Here is a 15,513-nt window from a genome sequence, read left to right on the forward strand (position 1 = left end):
TGCCACAGATATGCTGTTAGGGGCACTTTCTCAATGCAATTATGCCACAGATATGCTATTAGGATGGCTTTCTGAATGCAACTTTCTCAATGCAATTATGCCACAGATATGGTATTGGGAAGACTTTCTGAATTTCAACTTTCTCAATGAAATTATGCCACAGATATGCTACTAGAAGCACTTTCTCAATGCAATTATGCCACAGATATGTTATTAGGAACACTTTCTCAATGCAATTATGCCAGAGATATGCTATTAGGAGCCCTTTCTAATGCAATTATGCCACAGATGTGCTATTAGGAGCACTTTCTCAATGCAATTATGCCACAGATATGCAATTAGGAGGACTTTCTGAATGCAATTTTCTCAATGCAATTATGCCACAGGTATGCTATAGGGCAAACTTTCTGAGTGCAACTTTCTCAATGTAATTATGCCACAGATTTGCTATTAGGGGGACTTTCTGAATGCAACTTTCTCACAGATATGCTATTAGGAGGACTTTCACAATGCAATTATGCCACAGATATGCTATTAGGAGGACTTTCTGAATGCAATTTTCTTAATGGAATTATGCCACAGGTATGCAAAAGGGCAGACTTTCTGGGTGCAACTTTCTCAATGCAATTATGCCACATATATGTTATTAGGGGGACTTTCTGAATGCAATTTTCTCAATGCAATTATGCCAGAGATATGCTATTAGGAACACTTTCTCAATGCAATTATGCCACAGATATGCTATTAGGTGGACTTTCACAATGCAATTATGCCACAGATATGCTATTAGGAGCACTTTCTCAATGCAATTATGCCACAGATATGCTATCGGGCAGACTTTCTGAATGCTACTTTCTCAATGCAATTATGCCACAGATATACTATTAGGAACACTTTCTCAATGTAAGTATGCCACAGATATCCTGTTAGGGGCACTTTCTCAATGCAATTATGCCACAGATATGCTATTAGGGGCACTTTATCAATGCAATTATTCCACAGATATGCTATTAGGAGGACTTTTGAATGCAACTTTCGCAATGCAATTATGCCACCGGAATGCTGTAGGGCAGACATCCTGAATGCCACTTTCTCAATGCAATTATGCCACAGATATGCTATTAGGAGGACTTTCTGAATGCAATTTTCTCAATGCAATTATGCCACAGGTATGCTATAGGGCAGATTTCTGAGTGCAACTTTCTCAATGTAATTATGCCACAGATATGCTATTAGGGGGACTTTCTGAATGCAACTTTCTCACAGATATGCTATTAGGAGGACTTTCACAATGCAATTATGCCACAGATATGCTATCAGGAGGATTTTCTGAATGCAATTTTCTTAATGGAATTATGCCACGGTATGCTAAAGGGCAGACTTTCTGAGTGCAACTTTCTCAATGCAATTATGCCACATATATGTTATTAGGGGGACTTTCTGAATGCAATTTTCTCAATGCAATTATGCCACAGATATGCTATTAGGAGGACTTTCTGAATGCAATTTTCTCAATGCAATTATGCCACAGGTATGCTATAGGGCAGATTTCTGAGTGCAACTTTCTCAATGTAATTATGCCACAGATATGCTATTAGGGGGACTTTCTGAATGCAACTTTCTCACAGATATGCTATTAGGAGCACTTTCTTAATGTAATTATGCCACAGATATGCTATCAGGAGGACTTTCTGAATGCAATTTTCTTAATGGAATTATGCCACAGGTATGCTAAAGGGCAGACTTTCTGAGTGCTACTTTCTCAATGCAATTATGCCACATATATGTTATTAAGGGGACTTTCTGAATGCAACTTCTCAACGCAATTATGCCACAGATATGCTATTATGAGCACTTTCTGAATGCAACTTTCTCAATGCAATTATGCCACAGATATGCTATTGGGAGGACTTTCTGAATGCAACTTTCTCAATGCAATTATGCCACAGATATACTATTAGGAGCACTTTCTAATGCAATTATGCCAGAGATATGCTATTAGGAGCCCTTTCTAATGCAATTATGCCACAGATGTGCTATTAGGAGCACTTTCTCAATGCAATTATGCCACAGATATGCTATTAGGATGACTTTCTGAATGCAACTTTCTCAATGCAATTATGCCACAGATATGGTATTGGGAAGACTTTCTGAATTTCAACTTTCTCAATGAAATTATGCCACAGATATGCTACTAGAAGCACTTTCTCAATGCAATTATGCCACAGATATGTTATTAGGAACACTTTCTCAATGCAATTATGCCAGAGATATGCTATTAGGAGCCCTTTCTAATGCAATTATGCCACAGATATGCAATTAGGAGGACTTTCTGAATGCAATTTTCTCAATGCAATTATGCCACAGGTATGCTATAGGGCAAACTTTCTGAGTGCAACTTTCTCAATGTAATTATGCCACAGATTTGCTATTAGGGGGACTTTCTGAATGCAACTTTCTCACAGATATGCTATTAGGAGGACTTTCACAATGCAATTATGCCACAGATATGCTATTAGGAGGACTTTCTGAATGCAATTTTCTTAATGGAATTATGCCAAATATATGTTATTAGGGGGACTTTCTGAATGCAATTTTCTCAATGCAATTTTGCCACTGATATGCTATTAGGAGCACTTTCTTAATGTAATTATGCCACAGATATGCTATTAGGAGCACTTTCTCAATGTAATTATGCCACAGGTATGCTATAGGGCAGACTTTCTGAATGCAACTTTCTCAATGCAATTATGCCACAGGCATGCTATAGGGCAGACTTTCTGAATGCAACTTTCTCAATGTAATTATGCCACCGATATGTTATCAGATATGCTATTAGGAGGACTTTCTGAATGCAACTTTTTCAATGCATTGATGCCACAGATTTGCTATTAGGAGCACTTTCTCAATGCAACTTTCTCAATGCAAATATGCCACAGATATGCTATTAGGAGCATTTTCTGAATGCAACTTTCTCAATGCAATTATGCCAGAGATATGCTATTAGGAACACTTTCTCAATGCAATTATGCCACAGATATGCTATTAGGTACACTTTCACAATGCAATTATGCCACAGATATGCTATTAGGAGCACTTTCTCAATGCAATTATGCCACAGATATGCTATCGGACAGACTTTCTGAATGCTACTTTCTCAATGCAATTATGCCACAGATATACTATTAGGAACACTTTCTCAATGTAATTATGCCACAGATATGCTGTTAGGGGCACTTTCTCAATGCAATTATGCCACAGATATGCTATTAGGGGCACTTTATCAATGCAATTATGCCACAGATATGCTATTAGGAGGACTTTTGAATGCAACTTTTGCAATGCAATTATGCCACAGGAATGCTATAGGGCAGACATCCTGAATGCCACTTTCTCAATGCAATTATGCCACAGATATGCTATTAGGAGGACTTTCTGAATGCAATTTTCTCAATGCAATTATGCCACAGGTATGCTATAGGGCATATTTCGGAGTGCAACTTTCTCAATTTAATTATGCCACAGATATGCTATTAGGGGGACTTTCTGAATGCAACTTTCTCACAGATATGCTATTAGGAGGACTTTCACAATGCAATTATGCCACAGATATGCTATCAGGAGGACTTTCCGAATGCAATTTTCTTAATGGAATTATGCCACAGGAATGCTAAAGGGCGGACTTTCTGAGTGCAACTTTCTCAATGCAATTATGCCACATATATGTTATTAGGGGGACTTTCTGAATGCAATTTTCTCAATGCAATTATGCCACTGATATGCTATTAGGAGCACTTTCTTAATGTAATTATGCCACAGATATGCTATCAGGAGGACTTTCTGAATGCAATTTTCTTAATGGAATTATGCCACAGGTATGCTGAAGGGCAGACTTTCTGAGTGCTACTTTCTCAATGCAATTATGCCACATATATGTTATTAAGGGGACTTTCTGAATGCAACTTCTCAACGCAATTATGCCACAGATATGCTATTATGGGCACCTTCTGAATGCAACTTTCTCAATGCAATTATGCCACAGATATGCTTTTGGGAGGACTTTCTGAATGCAACTTTCTCAATGCAATTATGCCACAGATATACTATTAGGAGCACTTTCTAATGCAATTATGCCAGAGATATGCTATTAGGAGCCCTTTCTAATGCAATTATGCCACAGATATGCTATTAGGATCACTTTCTGAATGCAACTTTCTCAATGCAATTATGCCACAGATATGGTATTGGGAAGACTTTCTGAATTTCAACTTTCTCAATGCAATTATGCCACAGATATGCTACTAGAAGCACTTTCTCAATGCAATTATGCCACAGATATGTTATTAGGAACACTTTCTCAATGCAATTTTGCCAGAGATATGCTATTAGGAGCCCTTTCTAATGCAATTATGCCACAGATGTGCTATTAGGAGCACTTTTTCAATGCAATTATGTCACAGAAACACAATTAGGAGGACTTTCTGAATGCAATTTTCTCAATGCAATTATGCCACTGATATGCTATTAGGAGCACTTTCTTAATGTAATTATGCCACAGATATGCTATTAGGAGCACTTTCTCAATGTAATTATGCCACAGGTATGCTATAGGGCAGACTTTCTGAATGCAACTTTCTCAATGTAATTATGACACAGATTTGCTATTAGGGGGGCTTTCTGAATGCAACTTTCTCACAGATATGCTATTAGGAGGACTTTCACAATGCAATTATGCCACAGATATGCTATTAGGAGGACTTTCTGAATGCAATTTTCTTAATGGAATTATGCCTCATATATGTTATTAGGGGGACTTTCTGAATGCAATTTTCTCAATGTAATTATGCCACTGATATGCTATTAGGAGCACTTTCTTAATGTAATTATGCCACAGATATGCTATTAGGAGCACTTTCTCAATGTAATTATGCCACAGGTATGCTATAGGGCAGACTTTCTGAATGCAACTTTCTCAATGCAATGATGCCACAGGCATGCTATAGGGCAGACTTTCTGAATGCAACTTTTTCAATGCATTGATGCCACAGGTATGCTATAGGGCAGATTTCGGAGTGCAACTTTCTCAATTTAATTATGCCACAGATATGCTATTAGGGGGACTTTCTGAATGCAACTTTCTCACAGATATGCTATTAGGAGGACTTTCACAATGCAATTATGCCACAGATATGCTATCAGGAGGACTTTCTGAATGCAATTTTCTTAATGGAATTATGCCACAGGTATGCTAAAGGGCGGACTTTCTGAGTGCAACTTTCTCAATGCAATTATGCCACATATATGTTATTAGGGGGACTTTGTGAATGCAATTTTCTCAATGCAATTATGCCACTGATATGCTATTAGGAGCACTTTCGTAATGTAATTATGCCACAGATATGCTATCAGGAGGACTTTCTGAATGCAATTTTCTTAATGGAATTATGCCACAGGTATGCTAAAGGGCAGACCTTCTGAGTGCTACTTTCTCAATGCAATTATGCCACATATATGTTATTAAGGGGACTTTCTGAATGCAACTTCTCAACGCAATTATGCCACAGATATGCTATTATGGGCACCTTCTGAATGCAACTTTCTCAATGCAATGATGCCACAGGCATGCTATAGGGCAGACTTTCTGAATGCAACTTTCTCAATGCAATTTTGCCACAGATATACTATTAGGAGCACTTTCTAATGCAATTATGCCAGAGATATGCTATTAGGAGCCCTTTCTAATGCAATTATGCCACAGATGTGCTATTAGGATCACTTTTTCAATGCAATTATGCCACAGATATGCTATTAGGATCACTTTCTGAATGCAACTTTCTCAATGCAATTATGCCACAGATATGGTATTGGGAAGACTTTCTGAATTTCAACTTTCTCAATGCAATTATGCCACAGATATGCTACTAGAAGCACTTTCTCAATGCAATTATGCCACAGATATGTTATTAGGAACACTTTCTCAATGCAATTATGCCAGAGATATGCTATTAGGAGCCCTTTCTAATGCAATTATGCCACAGATGTGCTATTAGGAGCACTTTCTCAATGCAATTATGCCACAGATACGCAATTAGGAGGACTTTCTGAATGCAATTTTCTCAATGCAATTATGCCACAGGTATGCTATAGGGCAAACTTTCTGAGTGCAACTTTCTCAATGTAATTATGCCACAGATTTGCTATTAGGGGGACTTTCTGAATGCAACTTTCTCACAGATATGCTATTAGGAGGACTTTCACAATGCAATTATGCCACAGATATGCTATTAGGAGGACTTTCTGAATGCAATTTTCTTAATGGAATTATGCCACATATATGTTATTAGGGGGACTTTCTGAATGCAATTTTCTCAATGCAATTATGCCACTGATATGCTATTAGGAGCACTTTCTTAATGTAATTATGCCACAGATATGCTATTAGGAGCACTTTCTCAATGTAATTATGCCACAGGTATGCTATAGGGCAGACTTTCTGAATGCAACTTTCTCAATGCAATGATGCCACAGGCATGCTATAGGGCAGACTTTCTGAATGCAACTTTCTCAATGTAATTATGACACAGATTTGCTATTAGGGGGGCTTTCTGAATGCAACTTTCTCACAGATATGCTATTAGGAGGACTTTCACAATGCAATTATGCCACAGATATGCTATTAGGAGGACTTTCTGAATGCAATTTTCTTAATGGAATTATGCCTCATATATGTTATTAGGGGGACTTTCTGAATGCAATTTTCTCAATGTAATTATGCCACTGATATGCTACTAGGAGCACTTTCTTAATGTAATTATGCCACAGATATGCTATTAGGAGCACTTTCTCAATGTAATTATGCCACAGGTATGCTATAGGGCAGACTTTCTGAATGCAACTTTCTCAATGCAATGATGCCACAGGCATGCTATAGGGCAGACTTTCTGAATGCAACTTTTTCAATGCATTGATGCCACAGGTATGCTATAGGGCAGATTTCGGAGTGCAACTTTCTCAATTTAATTATGCCACAGATATGCTATTAGGGGGACTTTCTGAATGCAACTTTCTCTCAGATATGCTATTAGGAGGACTTTCACAATGCAATTATGCCACAGATATGCTATCAGGAGGACTTTCTGAATGCAATTTTCTTAATGGAATTATGCCACAGGTATGCTAAAGGGCGGACTTTCTGAGTGCAACTTTCTCAATGCAATTATGCCACATATAAGTTATTAGGGGGACTTTGTGAATGCAATTTTCTCAATGCAATTATGCCACTGATATGCTATTAGGAGCACTTTCTTAATGTAATTATGCCACAGATATGCTATCAGGAGGACTTTCTGAATGCAATTTTCTTAATGGAATTATGCCACAGGTATGCTAAAGGGCAGACTTTCTGAGTGCCACTTTCTCAATGCAATTATGCCACATATATGTTATTAAGGGGACTTTCTGAATGCAACTTCTCAACGCAATTATGCCACAGATATGCTATTATGGGCACCTTCTGAATGCAACTTTCTCAATGCAATTATGCCACAGATATGCTATTGGGAGGACTTTCTGAATGCAACTTTTTCAATGCATTGATGCCACAGATTTGCTATTAGGAGCACTTTCTCAATGCAACTTTCTCAATGCAAATATGCCACAGATATGCTATTAGGAGCATTTTCTGAATGCAACTTTCTCAATGCAATTATGCCAGAGATATGCTATTAGGAACACTTTCTCAATGCAATTATGCCACAGATATGCTATTAGGTACACTTTCACAATGCAATTATGCCACAGATATGCTATTAGGAGCACTTTCTCAATGCAATTATGCCACAGATATGCTATAGGGCAGACTTTCTGAATGCTACTTTCTCAATGCAATTATGCCACAGACATACTATTAGGAACACTTTCTCAATGTAATTATGCCACAGACATGCTGTTATGGGCACTTTCTCAATGCAATTATGCCACAGATATGCTATTAGGAGGACTTTCTGAATGCAATTTTCTCAATGCAATTATGCCACAGGTATGCTATAGGGCAGATTTCGGAGTGCAACTTTCTCAATTTAATTATGCCACATATATGCTTTTAGGGGGACTTTCTGAATGCAACTTTCTCACAGATATGCTATTAGGAGGACTTTCACAATGCAATTATGCCACAGATATGCTATCAGGAGGACTTTCTGAATGCAATTTTCTTAATGGAATTATGCCACAGGTATGCTAAAGGGCGGACTTTCTGAGTGCAACTTTCTCAATGCAATTATGCCACATATATGTTATTAGGGGGACTTTGTGAATGCAATTTTCTCAATGCAATTATGCCACTGATATGCTATTAGGAGCACTTTCTTAATGTAATTATGCCACAGATATGCTATCAGGAGGACTTTCTGAATGCAATTTTCTTAATGGAATTATGCCACAGGTATGCTAAAGGGCAGACTTTCTGAGTGCTACTTTCTCAATGCAATTATGCCACATATATGTTATTAAGGGGACTTTCTGAATGCAACTTCTCAACGCAATTATGCCACAGATATGCTATTATGGGCACCTTCTGAATGCAACTTTCTCAATGCAATTATGCCACAGATATGCTATTGGGAGGACTTTCTGAATGCAACTTTCTCAATGCAATTATGCCACAGATATACTATTAGGAGCACTTTCTAATGCAATTATGCCAGAGATATGCTATTAGGAGCCCTTTCTAATGCAATTATGCCACAGATGTGTTATTAGGAGCACTTTTTCAATGCAATTATGCCACAGATATGCTATTAGGATCACTTTCTGAATGCAACTTTCTCAATGCAATTATGCCACAGATATGGTATTGGGAAGACTTTCTGAATTTCAACTTTCTCAATGCAATTATGCCACAGATATGCTACTAGAAGCACTTTCGCAATGCAATTATGCCACAGATATGTTATTAGGAACACTTTCTCAATGCAATTATGCCAGAGATATGCTATTAGGAGCCCTTTCTAATGCAATTATGCCACAGATGTGCTATTAGGAGCACTTTCTCAATGCAATTATGCCACAGATACGCAATTAGGAGGACTTTCTGAATGCAATTTTCTCAATGCAATTATGCCACAGGTATGCTATAGGGCAAACTTTCTGAGTGCAACTTTCTCAATGTAATTATGCCACAGATTTGCTATTAGGGGGACTTTCTGAATGCAACTTTCTCACAGATATGCTATTAGGCGGACTTTCACAATGCAATTATGCCACAGATATGCTATTAGGGGGACTTTCTGAATGCAATTTTCTTAATGGAATTATGCCACATATATGTTATTAGGGGGACTTTCTGAATGCAATTTTCTCAATGCAATTATGCCACTGATATGCTATTAGGAGCACTTTCTTAATGTAATTATGCCACAGATATGCTATTAGGAGCTTTTTCTCAATGTAATTATGCCACAGGTATGCAATAGGGCAGACTTTCTGAATGCAACTTTCCCAATGCAATGATGCCACAGGCATGCTATAGGGCAGACTTTCTGAATGCAACTTTCTCAATGTAATTATGCCACAGATTTGCTATTAGGGGGACTTTCTGAATGCAACTCTCTCACAGATTTGCTATTAGGCGGACTTTCACAATGCAATTATTCCACAGATATGCTATTAGGAGGACTTTCTGAATGCAATTTTCTTAATGGAATTATGCCACATATATGTTATTAGGGGGACTTTCTGAATGCAATTTTCTCAATGCAATTATGCCACTGATATGCTATTAGGAGCACTTTCTTAATGTAATTATGCCACAGATATGCTATTAGGAGCACTTTCTCAATGTAATTATGCCACAGGTATGCTATAGGGCAGACTTTCTGAATGCAACTTTCTCAATGCAATGATGCCACAGGCATGCTATGGGGCAGACTTTCTGAATGCAACTTTTTCAATGCATTGATGCCACAGATTTGCTATTAGGAGCACTTTCTCAATGCAACTTTCTCAATGCAAATATGCCACAGATATGCTATTACTATTAGGAGCATTTTCTGAATGCAACTTTCTCAATGCAATTATGCCAGAGATATGCTATTAGGAACACTTTTTCAATGCAATTATGCCACAGATATGCTATTAGGTACACTTTCACAATGCAATTATGCCACAGATATGCTATCGGGCAGACTTTCTGAATGCTACTTTCTCAATGCAATTATGCCACAGATATACTATTAGGAACACTTTCTCAATGTAATTATGCCACAGACATGCTGTTAGGGGCACTTTCTCAATGCAATTATGCCACAGATATGCTATTAGGGGCACTTTATCAATGCAATTATGCCACAGATATGCTATTAGGAGGACTTTTGAATGCAACTTTCGCAATTCAATTATGCCACAGGAATGCTATAGGGCAGACATCCTGAATGCCACTTTCTCAATGCAATTATGCCACAGATATGCTATTAGGAGGACTTTCTGAATGCAATTTTCTCAATGCAATTATGCCACAGGTATGCTATAGGGCAGATTTCGGAGTGCAACTTTCTCAATTTAATTATGCCACAGATATGCTATTAGGGGGACTTTCTGAATGCAACTTTCTCACAGATATGCTATTAGGAGGACTTTCACAATGCAATTATGCCACAGATATGCTATCAGGAGGACTTTCTGAATGCAATTTTCTTAATGGAATTATGCCACAGGTATGCTAAAGGGCGGACTTTCTGAATGCAACTTTCTCAATGCAATTATGCCACATATATGTTATTAGGGGGACTTTCTGAATGCAATTTTCTCAATGCAATTATGCCACTGATATGCTATTAGGAGCACTTTCTTAATGTAATTATGCCACAGATATGCTATTAGGAGGACTTTCTGAATGCAATTTTCTCAATGCAATTATGCCACAGGTATGCTATAGGGCAGATTTCGGAGTGCAACTTTCTCAATTTAATTATGCCACAGATATGCTATTAGGGGGACTTTCTGAATGCAACTTTCTCACAGATATGCTATTAGGAGGACTTTCACAATGCAATTATGCCACAGATATGCTATCGGGCAGACTTTCTGAATGCTACTTTCTCAATGCAATTATGCCACAGATATACTATTAGGAACACTTTCTCAATGTAATTATGCCACAGACATGCTGTTAGGGGCACTTTCTCAATGCAATTATGCCACAGATATGCTATTAGGGGCACTTTATCAATGCAATTATGCCACAGATATGCTATTAGGAGGACTTTTGAATGCAACTTTCGCAATGCAATTATGCCACAGGAATGCTATAGGGCAGACATCCTGAATGCCACTTTCTCAATGCAATTATGCCACAGATATGCTATTAGGAGGACTTTCTGAATGCAATTTTCTCAATGCAATTATGCCACAGGTATGCTATAGGGCAGATTTCGGAGTGCAACTTTCTCAATTTAATTATGCCACAGATATGCTATTAGGGGGACTTTCTGAATGCAACTTTCTCACAGATATGCTATTAGGAGGACTTTCACAATGCAATTATGCCACAGATATGCTATCAGGAGGACTTTCTGAATGCAATTTTCTTAATGGAATTATGCCACAGGTATGCTATTATGGGCACTTTCTGAATGCAACTTTCTCAATGCAATTATGCCACAGATATGCTATTGGGAGGACTTTCTGAATGCAACTTTCTCAATGCAATTATGCCACAGATATACTATTAGGAGCACTTTCTAATGCAATTATGCCAGAGATATGCTATTAGGAGCCCTTTCTAATGCAATTATGCCACAGATGTGCTATTAGGAGCACTTTTTCAATGCAATTATGCCACAGATATGCTATTAGGATCACTTTCTGAATTTCAACTTTCTCAATGCAATTATGCCACAGATATGCTACTAGAAGGACTTTCTCAATGCAATTATGCCACAGATATGTTATTAGGAACACTTTCTCAATGCAATTATGCCAGAGATATGCTATTAGGAGCCCTTTCTAATGCAATTATGCCACAGATGTGCTATTAGGAGCACTTTCTCAATGCAATTATGCCACAGATACGCAATTAGGAGGACTTTCTGAATGCAATTTTCTCAATGCAATTATGCCACAGGTATGCTATAGGGCAAACTTTCTGAGTGCAACTTTCTCAATGTAATTATGCCACAGATTTGCTATTAGGGGGACTTTCTGAATGCAACTTTCTTACAGATATGCTATTAGGAGGACTTTCACAATGCAATTATGCCACAGATATGCTATTAGGAGGACTTTCTGAATGCAATTTTCTTAATGGAATTATGCCACATATATGTTATTAGGGGGACTTTCTGAATGCAATTTTCTCAATGCAATTATGCCACTGATATGCTATTAGGAGCACTTTCTTAATGTAATTATGCCACAGATATGCTATTAGGAGCACTTTCTCAATGTAATTATGCCACAGGTTTGCTATAGGGCAGACTTTCTGAATGCAACTTTCTCAATGCAATGATGCCACAGGCATGCTATAGGGCAGACTTTCTGAATGCAACTTTCTCAATGTAATTATGCCACAGATATGTTATCAGATATGCTATTAGGAGGACTTTCTGAATGCAACTTTTTCAATGCATTGATGCCACAGATTTGCTATTAGGAGCATTTTCTGAATGCAACTTTCTCAATGCAATTATGCCAGAGATATGCTATTAGGAACACTTTCTCAATGCAATTATGCCACAGATATGCTATTAGGTACACTTTCACAATGCAATTATGCCACAGATATGCTATTAGGAGCACTTTCTCAATGCAATTATGCCACAGATATGCTATCGGGCAGACTTTCTGAATGCTACTTTCTCAATGCAATTATGCCACAGATATACTATTAGGAACACTTTCTCAATGTAATTATGCCACAGATATGCTATTAGGGGCACTTTCTCAATGCAATTATGCCACACATATGCTATTAGGGGCACTTTATCAATGCAATTATGCCACAGATGTGCTATTAGGAGGACTTTTGAATGCAACTTTCACAATGCAGCTATGCCACTGGTATGCTATAGGGCAGACTTTCTAAGTGCAACTTTCTCAATGCAATTATGCCACAGATATGCTATTAGGAGGACTTTCTGAATGCAACTTTCTCAGTGAAATTATGCCACAGATATGCTGTAGGGCAGACTTTCTGAGTGCAACTTTCTCAATGCAATTATGCCACAGATATGCTATTAGTAGGACTTTCTGAATGCACCTTTCTCAATGCAATTATGCCACAGATATGCTATTAGGAGCACTTTCTCAATGCAATTATGCCACAGATATGCTATTAGGAACACTTTCTCAATGCAATTATGTCACAGATATGTTATTAGGAGGACTTTCTGAATGCAACTTTCTGAACGCAATTATGCCACAGATATGATATTAGGAGCACTTCCGCAATGCAACTTTCTCAATGCAATTATGTCACAGATATGCTATTAGGAGGACTTGCTGAATGCAACTTTCTCAACGCAATTATGCCACAGATATGATATTAGGAGCACTTTCTCAATGCAACTTTCTCAATGCAATCATGCCACAGATATACTATTAGGCTGACCTTCTGAGTGTAACTTTCTGAAAGCAATTATGCTATAGATATGCTATAGGGCAGACTTTCTGAATGCAATTTTCTAAATACAACTATGCCACAGACATGCTATTAGGAGGATTTTCTGAATGCAACTTTATCAATTCAATTATCCCACAAGTACGTTACAGGGCAGACCTTCCGAGTGCAACTTTCTCAATGCAATTATGCCACAGATATGCTATTAGGAGCACTTTACCAATGCAACTATGCCACCAGTATGCTATAGGGCAGACTTTCTGAGAGCAACTTTCTCAATGCGATTATGCCACAGATATGCAATTAGGAGGACTTTCGGAATGCAACTTTCTCAATGCAATTATGCCAGAGATATGCTATAGGGCAGACTTTCTGAGCGCAACTTTCTTAATACAATTATGCCACAGATATGCTATTAGGAGCACTTTCTCAATGAAATTATGCCACAGATATGCTATTAGGAGGACTTTCTGAATGCACTTTTCTCGATGCAATTATGCCACAGATATGCTATTAGGAGCACTTTCTCAATGCACTTATGCAACAGATATGCTATTAGGAACATGTTATCAATGAAATTATGCCACAGATATGCTATTAGGAGGACTTTCTGAATGCAACTTTCTCAACGCAATTATGCCACAGATATGCTATTAGGAGCACTTTCTGAATGCAACTTTCTCAATGCAATTATGCCACAGATATGCTATTGCGAGGACTTTCTGAATGCAACTTTCTCAATGCAATTATGCCACGGATATGCTATTAGGAGCACTTTCTAATGCAATTATGCCAGAGATATGCTATTAGGAGCCCTTTCTAATGCAATTATGCCATAGATGTGCTATTAGGAGCACTTTCTCAATGCAATTATGCCACAGATATGCCATTAGGATGACTTTCTGAATGCAAATTTCTCAATGCAATTATGCCACAGATATGGTATTGGGAAGACTTTCTGAATGCAACTTTCTCAATGCAATTATGCCACAGATATGCTACTAGAAGCACTTTCTCAATGCAATTATGCCACAGATATGTTATTAGGAACAGTTTCTCAATGCAATTATGCCACAGATATGCTATTAGGAGGACTTTCACAATGCAATTATGCCACAGATATGCAATTAGGACTTTCTGAATGCAATTTTCTCAATGCAATTATGCCACAGGTATGCTATAGGGCAAACTTTCTGAGTGCAACTTTCTCAATGCAATTATGCCACAGATATGCTATTAGGGGGACTTTCTGAATGCAACTTTCTCACAGATATGCTATTAGGAGGACTTTCACAATGCAATTATGCCACAGATATGCTATTAGGAGGACTCTCTGAATGCAATTTTATTAATGGAATTATCCCACAGGTATGCTATAGGGCAGACTTTCTGAGTGCAACTTTCTCAATGCAATTATGCCACATATATGTTATTAGGGGGACTTTCTGAATGCAATTTTCTCAATGCAATTATGCCACTGATATGCTATTAGGAGCACTTTCTTAATGTAATTTTGCCACAGATATGCTATTAGGAGCACTTTCTCAATGTAATTATGCCACAGGTATGCTATAGGGTAGACTTTCTGAATGCAACTTTCTCAATGCAATTATGCCACAGGCATGCTATAGGGCAGACTTTCTGAATGCAACTTTCTCAATGTAATTATGCCACAGATATGCTATCAGATATGCTATTAGGAGGACTTTCTGAATGCAACTTTTTCAATGCAATGATGCCACAGATTTGCTATTAGGAGGACTTTCTGAATGCAACTTTCTCAGTGAAATTATGCCACAGATATGCTATAGGGCAGACTTTCTGAGTGCAACTTTCTCAATGCAATTATGCCACAGATATGCTATTAGTAGGACTTTCTGAATGCACCTTTCTCAATG

This window comes from Ambystoma mexicanum, chromosome 4p (assembly GCF_040938575.1).
Source record: "Ambystoma mexicanum isolate Mex_15411 chromosome 4p, UKY_AmexF1_1, whole genome shotgun sequence".
NCBI lineage: Eukaryota > Metazoa > Chordata > Amphibia > Caudata > Ambystomatidae > Ambystoma > Ambystoma mexicanum.